Consider the following 14,751-nt stretch of genomic DNA (forward strand, 5'->3'; position numbering starts at 1 on the left):
GATGACATGCTCGACAAGCCACGATGTTTAGGACGGCTTGCACCTGTCACCCTGGGCTTTTGGATATTGGCAAAGGCTCTTGCTACCCCATAGTGCCTTTTTTTAGGCAAGGCTCAAAAGACAAACCCACCTCCATAGGTATCACAAGGGATAAGAAACTAAGAGTAATGCTACTCAATGCCAGAAGTCTAAACCTCAAGATGCACGCATCAAACTCTCCAGCATGGAGAACATCGATATCTGTGCAGTAACAGAAACCTGGTTCAAGGCTCCCGAGAGCACCCCAGCACTACCAGGTTATACCTCATACCATGCTTTCAGCCCCAAAACTTGGACCGAACCACAAAAGGAGGGGGAGTATCAATATTCGTCAAAGATACCCACACACCTCCAGGTTGGTGGCACAGCACGAAGCATCAGAAACTATCCATGTGCAACTAACTGTGGTAAAACTGCCTTCCAGTTTATAGCCTGCTACAGACCACGCTCCCAAACACAGGAACCCCACTTGGCCTTTCTGAGAATACTGGAAAATATGAAGGTCTCTCCAAACACCATTATATTGGGTGACTTAACTACCCAAACATAGACTGGGAACATTACTCTAGCTCCAACACCCTAGCCCAAAGGTTCCTAGAATTTATAAACTCAAATGCTATGGAACAACTTGTTACCACTCCCACAAGAGGGGAAAACATACTGGACCTGATCATCACCAACATGGGGACACTATGCTCCAGACCAGAAGTGTATCCCTCACTGTTAAGATCAGACAATAAACTATTCTCCCTGTATATTCACACCCCACCTCCCCCCCCTGCCCAGAAAACCACAGTGAAAAACTTCTCTAAAGCAAATTTCACACACCTCAAAACCGAGGCGAAATCCTTCAAAGCCCCCGGGCCTGTGGAAAATACAGCCCAAACCGCAGAATCCTTTTATAAACGCATTCTATGAACACCTTCAGGAATGCATGGTTCATGCAATCCCAAATAAAACCAAGACCCAATCCTCCAAAGCAGACATCCTGTCTGGTGGACCCCAGCCATAAACAAACTATACAATAGAAGGAGGAAGCTACTACATGATAGAGCAAAATCCCAAAAAGGGAAGGCATCGCTGATCAGTATTAGCAAAAAACTACGGCACTCATAAAATCGTCTAAGGCCAGCTTGAGAAAATTGCACAGTACACTAAGGATAATCACAAGGCTTTCTTTAGTTATGTTAGGAACCTGGGTGGGAATTCCCAGATATGCTCAGAATTAGTCCAAAATGACAAAAAATACACGAGCCCACAGACATTGCCAACATCCTAGCTGACAGGTTCAGTGCAAACTTCCCCTCTCCCCACCAAAAGGGCAAATATCTATCCCAACAGAGTGCTGCCCCTGACATCTCAGATGCTCAGGTAAGAGCCGCTCTCTCCAAAGCAAAAACACAGCATCAATGGGACCAGATGGTGTCCCAGGCTGCGCCCTACATGAACTCCAAGAAGAGCTAAACCCAAACATAAAACTACTGTTCAGTCTTAGCCTTACTACAGGATATGTACCCAAAGAGTGGCGTACAGCAACAGTGGTCCCTCTCCACTAAGGTGGTGCCTCAACGGATCCTGGAAACTATTGCCCCATAAGCCTGACTAGCTTGGTCTGCCTAAAGCTATGGAAAGGATAATCATGGATCTCATAAATAAAGATATTGGGGACCTACAGACACTGGATCCTGCAGTTTGGCTTTGTTAAGGGCAGATCCTGCCTCGTAAACCTGGTAGATTTCTTTGAAACAGTCACCAAGTCCATTGGCGAGGGGAAGGTGGTCCACACAGCCTACCTGGACCTCGCAAAGCCTTCGACACAATACCCCACTCGGGCATTATAGATAAGCTCACCAGCTTAAATATAAACCCTATGTCACTAGATGGGTTGCAAACTGGCTCAAGGACAGAACCCACATGGTTAGAATTGCTGGAGCCATGTCAGACTCCAAACCAGTTACAAGTGGCGTCCCACAAGGCTCAGTCCTGGGACCTCTCTTTGTTCGGGTATATATTTTTCGGCGGTACAGGCCAACACGGAAGGACTGGTTGACCAAGTTCTAGATGACTGCAAACTGGGCGCCATAATCAACTCTCCAGCCGACACAACATCCTCCGGCCTCATAGAAACAGACAACTGGTGTGAGCCAGGCCTCAAGCCTCAAACGCCAAAAAGTGTATAGTCATCCCCTTTGGCAAAACAGTGCCCACAAATTACCACATAGGTGGTAATCCATTAATACAGAAGAAGTCATTAGGGACCTGGGGACCCAAGTTGATAGCAATCTCTCATTTGACAACCACGCGGCCAAAGTGGTTAGAAAAACATTTTATATAGCCCGCCTAATCATGAAGGGATTCACATCTAGATCAGGGAGGTCATCGCCTCTTTACTCATCCCTCATCAGGCCCATAATTGAGTACAATGCCTTTTTGGGATGTACCTTACCAGACACCTGCAGCAACTGGAAAGACCCCAAAAAGTACCTCACCAAGAGGATCAAAGGGCTCAAACAGATGCCATATGCTGCCCGGTTAAAGAAACTCCAGCTCACTCAGTGACACACCGCCTGCTCCTTTGTAGAGGCGATATGTGCCTGACGTATAAAGCCATGTCCAACCCGGAATTAATGGACGTGCTGCACCTCAGAAAATCCAAATCCCATCGAGCTACGACTCGAGAGACTTGAACCTCAGCACTGAAATAAATAGGACATGCTGGAGGGACAGATCTATAACGAGGCTCCTCTCACTCCTGGAATAAAATCCCAGTCCAGGTTAGGCAGAGTCCCATTGACTCTCTTCAAGAGGAATCTTGATGAGTGGATGGGAGATCATAGGTTTACCCCGCTATCACTTCTGTGTCACTGTTAGACAGAGGCACATATACTAACCTCAAAAAAGGCATAGCAAAAATTAATTTAAAATGGTGGCGAACGCCAAACACACTCTGGCTAGGCTTATAAATGCCCTAGGGCAGATAGCCTAGTATGAACCTATGAACCTAAAGCACTGACTATGATGCAAGCAACATGGGTTTGATTAGCAGATTAAGCATCTTGAGATGCTGGCAGGGAGAATGGGCAATCCTGTTCTTGGAGGCACATGTGCAGGGCAGACAATGCCAATGTATCTCTCTGGCAGATGCTGTAGAAACCTTTGCAAAGTGGTTCCTGAGGGTGGATGGGGCAGCTTACTGAAATTAATCCCTTGTAGACGGAGGTGGTTTGGCATTGTCCATCCACTGTACATCCCTCCTGTTATTCCCATGACAGAGAATAGGGTTTAAAGCAGAATCCCCCCTGGCAGCAATATGATGCTTTACTGATGCACTACAAGATAGAGCAAAATCCTTAAAAGGTAAGACACCCTTGATCACTATAAGTAAAAACTAAGAGCTCTCATAAAATCATCCAAAGCAAATTTTGAGAGAAAAATTGCTAAAGACTCAAAAGACAATCATAAGGCCTTCTTTAGCTATATTTAGAAACCTGGGAGGAAACTCCCAGATATGCTCAGAACTAGTTCAAAATGATGTGAAGATTACTGATCCTACAGACATTGCCAACGCACTGGCTGACAGGTTCAGTGCAAACTTCTCCCCTCCCCAAAAGGAAAGATATCTATACCAAGCGATTGCAGCCCCAAACATCTCCAACGCCCAAGTGAGAACTGCTCTCTCCAAAGCAAAAACACAGCATCCATGGGACCTGATGGTGTCCCCGGCTGTGTGCTCCACGAACTCAATGAGGAATTAAACCCACAGCTAGGACAGCTGTTTAATCATAGTCTTACCTCTGGATACTGCCCAGGAGTGGCGCACTGCAACTGTGGTCCCACTTCACAAAGGCGGTGCCTCCACCGACCCTGGAAATTACCGCCCATTAGCTTGACAAGCCTTATCTGCAAAGCCATGGAGAGGATCATAATGGACCTCATAAATAAAGACATAGGAATTTGCAGACTTTGGATCCATCCCAGTTTGGCTTTGTCAAAGGCAGATCATGCCTTCTAAACTTGGTTGACTTTTTGAAACAGTCACCAAAGCCATTGATGAGGAAAGGCAGTCCATACACCCTACCTCGCTCGATCTGCCGAAGGCCTTTGATACAATACCCCACTCGGGTATCATTGAACAACTCATCAGCTTAAATGTTAACCCATACATCACAAGATGGGTTGCAAACTGGCTGAGTGACAGAACCCACAGGGTCAGAGTTGCTGGCGCCATGTCAGACCCAAAGCCTGTCACAAGTGGTGTACCACAGGGCTCAGTCCTGGGCCCACTCTTGTTTGGCATCTACTTTTCCAAGTACAAGCAAACACAGGAGGGTTATGGCTGACAAAGTTTGCAGATGACTGCAAACTGGCCATAGTAGAAAACACATCTGACACAGATATCCTTCAGAAGGGTCTCACAGAAACGGATAACTGGTGCCAGAGCCATGGCCTAAAGTTAAATGCCAAAAATGCATAGTCATACCCTTCGGGAAAAACAAGGTTACCCCTAGCTACCAAATAGGTGGCAATCCACTGAGTACAGAAGAAGTTATCAGGGACCTGGGGACCCAGGTTGATAGTAGTCTGTCATTCGACACCCATGTAGCTAAAGTAGTTAGGAAGACCTTCTACATTGCCCACCTTATCATGAAGGGATTCTCATCTAGATCAAGGGAGGTCATAGTCTCCCTATACTCATCACTCATCAGACCAATGATTGAGTACAATGCCCCATTCGGAATGTATCTGACCCGACACTTGCAGCAGCTGGAAAGGCCACAAAGGTTCCTCACCAAAAGGATAAAGGGTCTCAAACATCTGTCCTATGCTGCCCGACTGAAAGAAGTCCAGCTCAATTCAGTCGCTACCGCTTGCTCAGAGGTGACCTTTGCCTAACATACAAGGCCATGTCAAACCCAGATTTGATGAATATGCTTCACCTCAAAAATCTAGATCCGTCAGAGCCACAAGGGCGGAGACTTAAACCTCGACACGGCTATTAATAGGACGCGCTGGAGGGATAGATTCATCACCCAAAGTCTCCCTATGCTGTGGAATAAAATCCCGGTATATGTGAGGCAGAGCACCTCGCTGGCCTTGTTCAAGAGAAATCTTGACCAATGGATGGGAGATCGCAGATATACCCCAGGGATTACCTCAGTGTCACTGCTCAACAGAGGCACAGCAAAATAATGGGTATAGTTCACCATACTAAAGGGGTGGCGTAAGCCACAAAACTATGGGCTAGGCTTGTAAATGCCCTCGGGCAGATAGCCTAGTATGAACCTATGAACCTATGAACAATTGGCTTAAGTGTTGGTGTCATTCAAAGGGGATCCAATGCCTGTCAGCCTGGGATGACATGCTCGACAAGCCACGATGCTTCGCTAGGGACGGCTTGCACCTGTCACCCCTGGGCTTTTGGATATTGGCAAAGGCTCTTGCTACCCCCATAGTGCCTTTTTAGGCAAGGCTCAAAAGACAAACCCACCTCCATAGGTATCACAAGGGATAAGAAACTAAGAGTAATGCTACTCAATGCCAGAAGTCTAAACCTCAAGATGCACGCACTCGAAACTCTCCTTAGCATGGAGAACATCGATATCTGTGCAGTAACAGAAACCTGGTTCAAGGCTCCCGAGAGCACCCCAGCACTACCAGGTTATACCTCATACCATGCTTTTCAGCCCCAAAACTTGGACCGAACCACAAAAGGAGGGGGAGTATCAATATTCGTCAAAGATACCCACACCTCCAGGTTGGTGGCACAGCACTAAGCATCAGAGACTATCCATGTGCAACTAACTGTGGGTAAAACTGCCTTCCAGTTTATAGCCTGCTACAGACCACGCTCCCAAACACAGGAACCCCACTTGGCCTTTCTGAGAATACTGGAAAATATGAAGGTCTCTCCAAACACCATTATATTGGGTGACTTCAACTACCCAAACATAGACTGGGAACATTACTCTAGCTCCAACACCCTAGCCCAAAGGTTCCTAGAATTTATAAACTCAAATGCTATGGAACAACTTGTTACCACTCCCACAAGAGGGGAAAACATACTGGACCTGATCATCACCAACATGGGGACACTATGCTCCAGACCAGAAGTGTATCCCTCACTGTTAAGATCAGACCATAAACTAATCTCACTGGATATTCACATCCCGACCCCACCCCCTGCCCAGAAAACCACAGTGAAAAACTTCTAAAGCAAATTTCACACGCCTCAAAACCGAGGCGAAATCCTTCAAAGCCCCCGGGCCTGTGGAAAATACAGCCCAAACCGCAGAATCCTTTATAAACGCATTCTATGAACACCTTCAGGAATGCATGGATCATGCAATCCCAAATAAAACCAAGACCCAATCCTCCAAAGGCAGACATCCTGTCTGGTGGACCCCAGCCATAAACAAACTATACAATAGAAGGAGGAAGCTACTACATGATAGAGCAAAATCCCAAAAAGGGAAGGCATCGCTGATCAGTATTAGCAAAAAACTACGGCACTCATAAAATCGTCTAAGGCCAGCTTCGAGAGAAAAATTGCACAGTACACTAAGGATAATCACAAGGCTTTCTTTAGTTATGTTAGGAACCTGGGTGGGAATTCCCAGATATGCTCAGAATTAGTCCAAAATGACAAAAATACACGAGCCCACGGCCATTGCCAACACACTAGCTGACAGGTTCTGTGCAAACTTCTCCCTCCTCTCCCCACCAAAAGGGCAAATATCTATCCCAACAGAGTGCTGCCCCCCTGACATCTCAGATGCTCAGGTAAGAGCCGCCCTCTCCAAAGCAAAAAACACAGCATCAATGGGACCAGATGGTGTCCCAGGCTGCGTCCTACATGAACTCCAAGAAGAGCTAAACCCAAACATAAAACTACTGTTCAGTCTTAGCCTTACTACAGGATATGTACCCAAAGAGTGGCGTACAGCAACAGTGGTCCCTCTCCACTAAGGTGGTGCCTCAACGGATCCTGGAAACTATTGCCCCATAAGCCTGACTAGCTTGGTCTGCAAAGCTATGGAAAGGATAATCATGGATCTCATAAATAAAGATATTGGGGACCTACAGACACTGGATCCTACCCAGTTTGGCTTTGTTAAGGGCAGATCCTGCCTCGTAAACCTGGTAGATTTCTTTGAAACAGTCACCAAGTCCATTGACGAGGGGAAGGTGGTCCACACAGCCTACCTGGACCTCGCAAAAGCCTTCGACACAATACCCCACTCGGGCATTATAGATAAGCTCACCAGCTTAAATATAAACCCCTATGTCACTAGATGGGTTGCAAACTGGCTCAAGGACAGAACCCACATGGTTAGAATTGCTGGAGCCATGTCAGACTCCAAACCAGTTACAAGTGGCGTCCCACAAGGCTCAGTCCTGGGACCTCTCTTGTTCGGTATATATTTCTCGGCGGTACAGGCCAACACGGAAGGACTGTGGTTGACCAAGTTCGCAGATGACTGCAAACTGGGCGCCATAATCAACTCTCCAGCCGACACAAGCATCCTCCAAAAGGGCCTCATAGAAACAGACAACTGGTGCCAGAGCCATGGCCTCAAGCTAAACGCGTATAGTCATCCCCTTTGGCAAAAATAAAGTGCTCACAAATTACCACATAGGTGGTAATCCATTAAGTACAGAAGAAGTCATTAGGGACCTGGGGACCCAAGTTGATAGCAATCTCTCATTTGACAACCACGTGGCCAAAGTGGTTAGAAAAACATTTTATATAGCCCGCCTAATCATGAAGGGATTCACATCTAGATCAGGGGAGGTCATCGTACCTCTTTACTCATCCCTCATCAGGCCCATAATTGAGTACAATGCCCCTTTTGGGATGTACCTTACCAGACACCTGCAGCAACTGGAAAGACCCCAAAAGTACCTCACCAAGAGGATCAAAGGGCTCAAACAGATGCCATATGCTGCCCGGTTAAAGAAACTCCAGCTCTACTCAGTGACACACCGCCTGCTCAGAGGCGATATGTGCCTGACGTATAAAGCCATGTCCAACCCGGAATTAATGGACGTGCTGCACCTCAGAAAATCCAAATCCCATCGAGCTACGCACTCGAGAGACTTGAACCTCAGCACTGAAATAAATAGGACATGCTGGAGGGACAGATTCATAACCCAGAGGCTCCCTTCACTCTGGAATAAAATCCCAGTCCAGGTTAGGCAGAGTCCCACATTGACTCTCTTCAAGAGGAATCTTGATGAGTGGATGGGAGATCATAGGTTTACCCCGGCTATCACTTCTGTGTCACTGTTAGACAGAGGCACAGTATACTAACCTCAAAAAAAGGCATAGCAAAATTAATTTAAAATGGGTGGCGAAAGCCAAACACACTCTGGCTAGGCTTATAAATGCCCTAGGGCAGATAGCCTAGTATGAACCTATGAACCTAAAGCACTGACTATGATGCAAGCAACATGGGTTTGATTAGCAGATTAAGCATCTGAGATGCTGGCAGGGAGAATGGGCAATCCTGTTCTTGGAGGGGCACATGTGCAGGGCAGACAATGCCAATGTATCTCTCTGGCAGATGCTGTAGAAAACCTTTGCAAAGTGGTTCCTGAGGGTGGATGGGGCAGCTTACTGAAATTAATCCCTTGTAGACGTGAGGGGTGGTTTGGCATTGTCCATCCACTGTACATCCCTCCTATGGGTTATTCCCATGACAGAGAATAGGGTTTAAAGCAGAATCCCCCCTGGCAGCAATATGATGCTTTACTGGGATGCCCTCAGTCTCCTCACTGGCCATGAGCGTGGGTCAAAATAAGTGTTCAGGGTTAGTCAGGAGAGGTTGGTAATCCTGTTGAATAAGAGGAGGGGTGGCAGATGATGGTGAGCTGGGGGTGTAGTCTTAGTAAAAAAAATCTAGTCAGATAATAAGACTAAATAAAATAACTGTAGGAATTAAAAACTAGTCAAAAGTTATGCAGCTAATTAGATCTGCCCAACATATAACTATAAAATAAAATAATTCTTATGAAAAAGTAAACCCATAAAAGCTGGCTAAAATTCAGCACAGCTGATACCAACTATAAATGCAAAAATAAAACTATGATTAATTAATTAGATGACAAGTCAACCTGCAAATGAAATAATTAGTTCAGAATAATATGCTCCTCATCACTGTAAAGATAGGAAAAATAATTATCTAGTAAAAGAAAACAGAATTCAGCATATAATAACCTGTAGTATTGAAATAGTCACAACAATGATGCTACCTGCCAGTCTCATCAAATTTTGAATTTATCAGACTGAAAATTGAAAAAACAGTATAGTAAATGAGTCTGTTTGTAAAAATCATAGAATCTAAAGATGCTGTCATTTCAGACATTAATAACCATATATGTAAAGACACAGGGAAACAAGATTCCTATGTAAACACCTTCAAGGTCAGTGGCACACAGTAAATGACACATATGATGTGGCTAGAGCTCCAGCAGAACAGAATATAGCTAAAATAAATAGTATCAGGAATATTTGGCTAAAATGCATAGTAGACAGGTAGGTATAATCATAACCAGCAAGAAAACTCAGATAGTCAGAAGTCACAAGACTGGAGACAAAACCATGCCACCAGTAGCCAAAACTGCAGGTATGGAATTTACAAAACAACTTCGGAGCATATGAAATAACAGTCAAAACAGCCAATGAGCTAGCCACAGAGAACATCAGACTCCCTGTACTCAAACAAAATTGCTAAGTACTGGAATTCTCTTCCACAAAACATGCAAAGCACTCTCTCCTATCCTGCTTTTAAATTAAAACTAAAATAATACCTTAATAAACAACTGTCTGTGCCTCTGTTGCTCTCATAGGTTCATACTAGGCTATCTGCCCAAGGGCATTTATAAGCCTAGCCCAGAGTTTTGTGGCTTTCGCCACCCCTTTAGTTTGGAGGATACTATGCCCATTATTTTGCTGTGCCTCTGTCAAGCAGTGACACTGAGATAATCCCTGGGGTATATCTGCGATCTCCCATCCATTGGTCAAGATTTCTCTTGAACAAAGCCAGCGAGGTGCTCTGCCTCACATGTACCGGGATTTTGTTCCACAGCATAGGGAGTCTCTGGGTGATGAATCTGTCCCTCCAGCACGTCCTATTAATAACCGTGTCAAGGTTTAAGTCTCCCGCCCTTGTAGTTCTGAGGGATCTAGATTTTTTGAGGTGAAGCATGTTCATCAATTCTGGGTTGGACATGGCCTTGTATGTCAGGCACAAGTCACCTCTGAGCAGACGGTAAGCGACTGAATAGAGCTGGAGTTCCTTCAGTCAGGCAGCATAGGACATATTTTTGAGACCCTTTATCCTTTTGGTGAGGAACTTTTGGGGCCTTTCCAGTTGCTGCAGGTGTCGTGTCAGATACATTCCGAATGGGGCATTGTACTCAATCATTGGTCTGTTGAGTGATGAGTACAGGGGGACGATGACTTCCCTTGATCTAGATGTGAATCCCTTCATGATCAGGTGGGCAATGTAGAAGGTCTTCCTAACTACTTTGGCAACGTGAGTGTCAAACGAAAGGTTACTGTCAACCTGGGTCCCCAGATCCCTGATAACCTCTTCTGTGCTTAGTGGATTGCCGCCTATATGGTAGCTAGGGTTAACCTTGTTTTTCCCGAAGGGTATGACTATGCATTTTTTGGCGTTTAACTTTAGGCCATGGCTCTGGAACCAGTTATCCGTTTCTATAAGACCCTTCTGAAGGATATCTGTGTCAGATGTGTTCTCAGCTATGGCGCCCAGTTTGCAGTCATCTGCAAATTTTGTCAGCCATAATCCTCCTGTGTTTGCTTGTACTTCTGAAAAGTAGATGCCGAACAGGAGTGGGCCCAGGACTGAGCCCTGTGGGACACCACTTGTGACAGGCTTTGAGTCTGCCAGCAACTCTGACCCTGTGGGTTCTGTCACTTAGCCAGTTTGCAACCCATCTTGTGACATATGGGTTTACATTTAAGCTGATGAGTTTTTCAATGATACCTGAGTGGGGATAATTTTCTTATTCTCCTAATACTCAGCACCGTCTCGCCTTCTCCTGTATACAGTTCATAGCTATTTCACTTCTTGCTATTAATGTCAGTCTGCTCTGTGTGGAATTCTTTTCTTTTCTTCTTCATTTGCAACTTTTGTCTCGTGAATCTTCCACTCACTATAATTGTCTCTCAGTTCTATTTAGTTGCATGTTTTCTGTCAGTTTTCACTTCATTAACAGTCTGTCATTTTAGAATTCCATATGGTTCCTCATGTGCAAAAATTATCAGCTAGTTTACTTTTTTGTTATATACAGTGATGTTTACTCAAATCCTAATATTGTAAATGCTGTTCTGTACTGTTTAAACTGTTAATATGTATTGTTTCCATATTGTTTAAAGTGTATTGTCTAAATTGTACTGTATATGTGGTGCTTTTCTTCCTGGGTCTCCACTGAAAATGGGCTTCCAACCCAGTCGGACACTACCCGGTAAACAAATGTAAAATAAAATAAGTAAAATAAATATCAGCAATCCAGGAGTTCATAAAATGGTAGAAATAACTGACACTAACAGTTAAAAGTCACTGGATGTTTCTGTAAGTAAAACACCTAAAATCAGTAGCAAATCCAGTTGATAAAACAGGTCAATAATCTTTGTAAATAAAATCAGTGCAAGCCAATCCAAGCAGACAGCTAGCAGCATGAAAAAACTGATAGATGTATAAAGTTATGGATGACCACGAATTCCATGCTCTGACTAGTGCTGCATAGCCAGATAGGCAACACAGCTAGCAAATGATAACAACCAAGTGGGAATAAGTGTTCACAACAGGGTAACTAAAAGGCACACATGTTCAAAGTCCAGGTAAGAACAGATGGCCAAAAAACAGAAATTGAATTCCAACAGTGTAATATAATTAGAACTACAATTATTGAAAGGACCAGTAAAAGAAGATGTTACTTAGCTGTCAACATACTAACGTTTAGGGAGCAGGAAGCAAACCCTGTAAATGGCAAAAAAGCTGGAGCAAGGTTCAGTGGCACAAATATGAATAACTGCTGAAATGGCAATAAAATATGATGTATAGTAATGCTACATCTGTTAAAAATGTAAACCTGTAGAATTAAGTATTGCAGCACTGGCAGCCAGCAAGCTGCTGTATTGTGCCAGCACTAGTAAGGGGAAGGCACTGGTATAGTTTTGATGGGAAAGGTGTATTTGATGGCCAGCAGGAGCAGAGCAAGGGAAAAAATGATCAGATTTTAATTCCACCTTTATCCAGTGTCGCTAGCACGTATGGTAAGTCCCTTCACCTAAATTGCTCATTAGCGATAGAATCGGATTCCATATGTGTTATTTGTTCCCTACTGTAAATTTATCCTGTGCACCCCTCATGGAAAGGCAGGTTTCAGAAGACATCAGACACAATGAAAGCAGTAAACATCTTATGTTATGGATAGTATGTTCAATGTACTAGCTGAACTTGTTACAACTGGGTAGATTTTAATCATGCACTTATTCAAATGAGTGTAATCCACACTAGGCCACTATGAGCCATAACACTTTCAAACCTTCCATACTAACAAATTCTGTGGTTGAGCTGGTCTTCCTGACAACCATTGCACATACCAAAACTGTTAACCAGTCTCATTGTAACAAAATTACCTCTGCAACATAAGCTGAGTTAGAAAAAAAGAACATTGAGCAGTTTACATTTCTAACATCAGTGGCAAACCAGGTGATTTTGGGTTGTTATATTTCTGTAACAACTTCCACTTCCAGTAGAGTGTCTGTCTCTGTGATGGTACCTTCAATAGTGGGACAAATCCAGAACTGTACTGGCAATAGTGTCCTTCTACTTCTAAAATGTGTAACACACTCTGATGTTCATTCAGTTTCCCTCAACCCCTTATGCAACAAAAGAGCACCTAGTATTTGGGAGAGGTAACTTGAACACTGATACAAATGCCCTGGTGCCTATTAGGAATTTGCATTTCCAGTTATCTTCTAGAGAGATGATATACTTATCTTCAAGTTTCTCTCCATTTTTACCAGGGTCCAGTGCTACCTATCACCCAGTAGTAGTCAGTTGCTTTACCAGGGTCATCCACTGCAGCCATGACACCATGACATGCCTCTGGTGTGGGTGTGGAGGGCTGTACACACTGTGGCATAGATTTTTCTGTCATTTTTAGATCTCCCCAGACTTCTGTTTAGTAGCAGTGACAAAGTCTAACTTATTTCCTTATTTTTATACAATTGTTTCACCTACCCAATTTTTATAGCCTTTTCAATTGACGGAAATAAACCATGGCTTTATCTGTGAATATACTGGTACAGAGACACTGTAATTCTTGAAAAAACAACTGCATACATTATTGAGTTAGAATAAAGTAGATGAATGCTTTCATCTTTAATTCTCTAACACTTTTTTTATCTCTATCTTAGACTACTGGTTCATAGGTTCATAGGTGTGTACTAGGCTAATGGCTCTGGGGTCTTTACAAGCCTATCCCATAGGATTACCCTGGCATCGTGCCACCCAACCTTAGTTCCCAGTGCCTCTGTCGAGTAAAGCCACTGGAGTGATCCCTGAGGTGAATCTTTTATTTTCTATCCGCTCATCAAGATTTCTCTTGAAGAGGGCCAGTGAGGTACTCTGCTTGACATGTATGGGAAGTCTATTCCATAGCAGGGGCAGTCTCTGGGTTATGAACCTGTCCCTCCAACATGTTCTGTTGATTGTGGTAGTGAGGTACGTACACATTTTATAGTTTGAACAATCAACATTTGCGATTGCATTTTCTTCATTAAGTATGGGAGAGAAAAAGGTACCATGTTTCTATCAGGAAACATGTTGCAAAGTGCAGCTGTAGCTGTGTGTCTGAATGTTCAACAAGGAGCATCATGTCACACTTATAGATCTGGTGCACCAATACCAGAGCTGAAGCTTTGTGCTATTTAGCTTGTATATTGTGTTCTGTATCATTTAGTCCATACCAGAATATTGTGACAAATATTATCACTATTCCCCAGTCTGAGATCTTCTGTTCATGGATAAAATTGTCTTTCAACATCTGAAGGAGGTGTGGATCAAAAACCAAACTCATGCTATTCACCCCCTCCAAAACCACAATTATCAATAAAAACTCATTCGCCATCATCAGTCAGAATAACACTTCCCTTGAAATAGTATCCAGTACTAAACTGTTAGATGTCCTCATTGACAGTCAGCTTACATTTGATACACACATACAAACAAATATTAAAAAAAAACACACCAGAAACTTGGCATGTTCTATTGCCACAATCGCTACCTCACTTCATCTACTAGATTTCTTCTCTCCATTACATATCTCATCCCTTCTCTCCTTTATGGCGCCCCACTCCTAACCAACCTATCATCTTCCACCAAGAGAAAACATTCTTCCTGCTACTACAAAATCGCCAAATTTTCCACTGGCCACAGATCCTCCACTCATCACTGTATTGCCCTCAACAAACTATATTGGCTATAGTTGCCCAAGTATCTTAGCTACTCCCAACTAATTTATGCTCAAAAACTCATTTTCAGTCCCTCCCTATGCCCTTCTCTAGCCTCAGCCTTTACAGTGCACCTACCCAACAGACTCCTAAGAACAAATGCCCAGAATTTGATCAAACTCCACAAACCAGCCCACCCAGCAGGCAAACTCCTACTCGCTTTC

Source organism: Protopterus annectens, chromosome 2.part0 (genome assembly GCF_019279795.1).
Source record: "Protopterus annectens isolate FY-2018-M chromosome 2.part0, PAN1.0, whole genome shotgun sequence".
Lineage (NCBI taxonomy): Eukaryota > Metazoa > Chordata > Ceratodontiformes > Protopteridae > Protopterus > Protopterus annectens.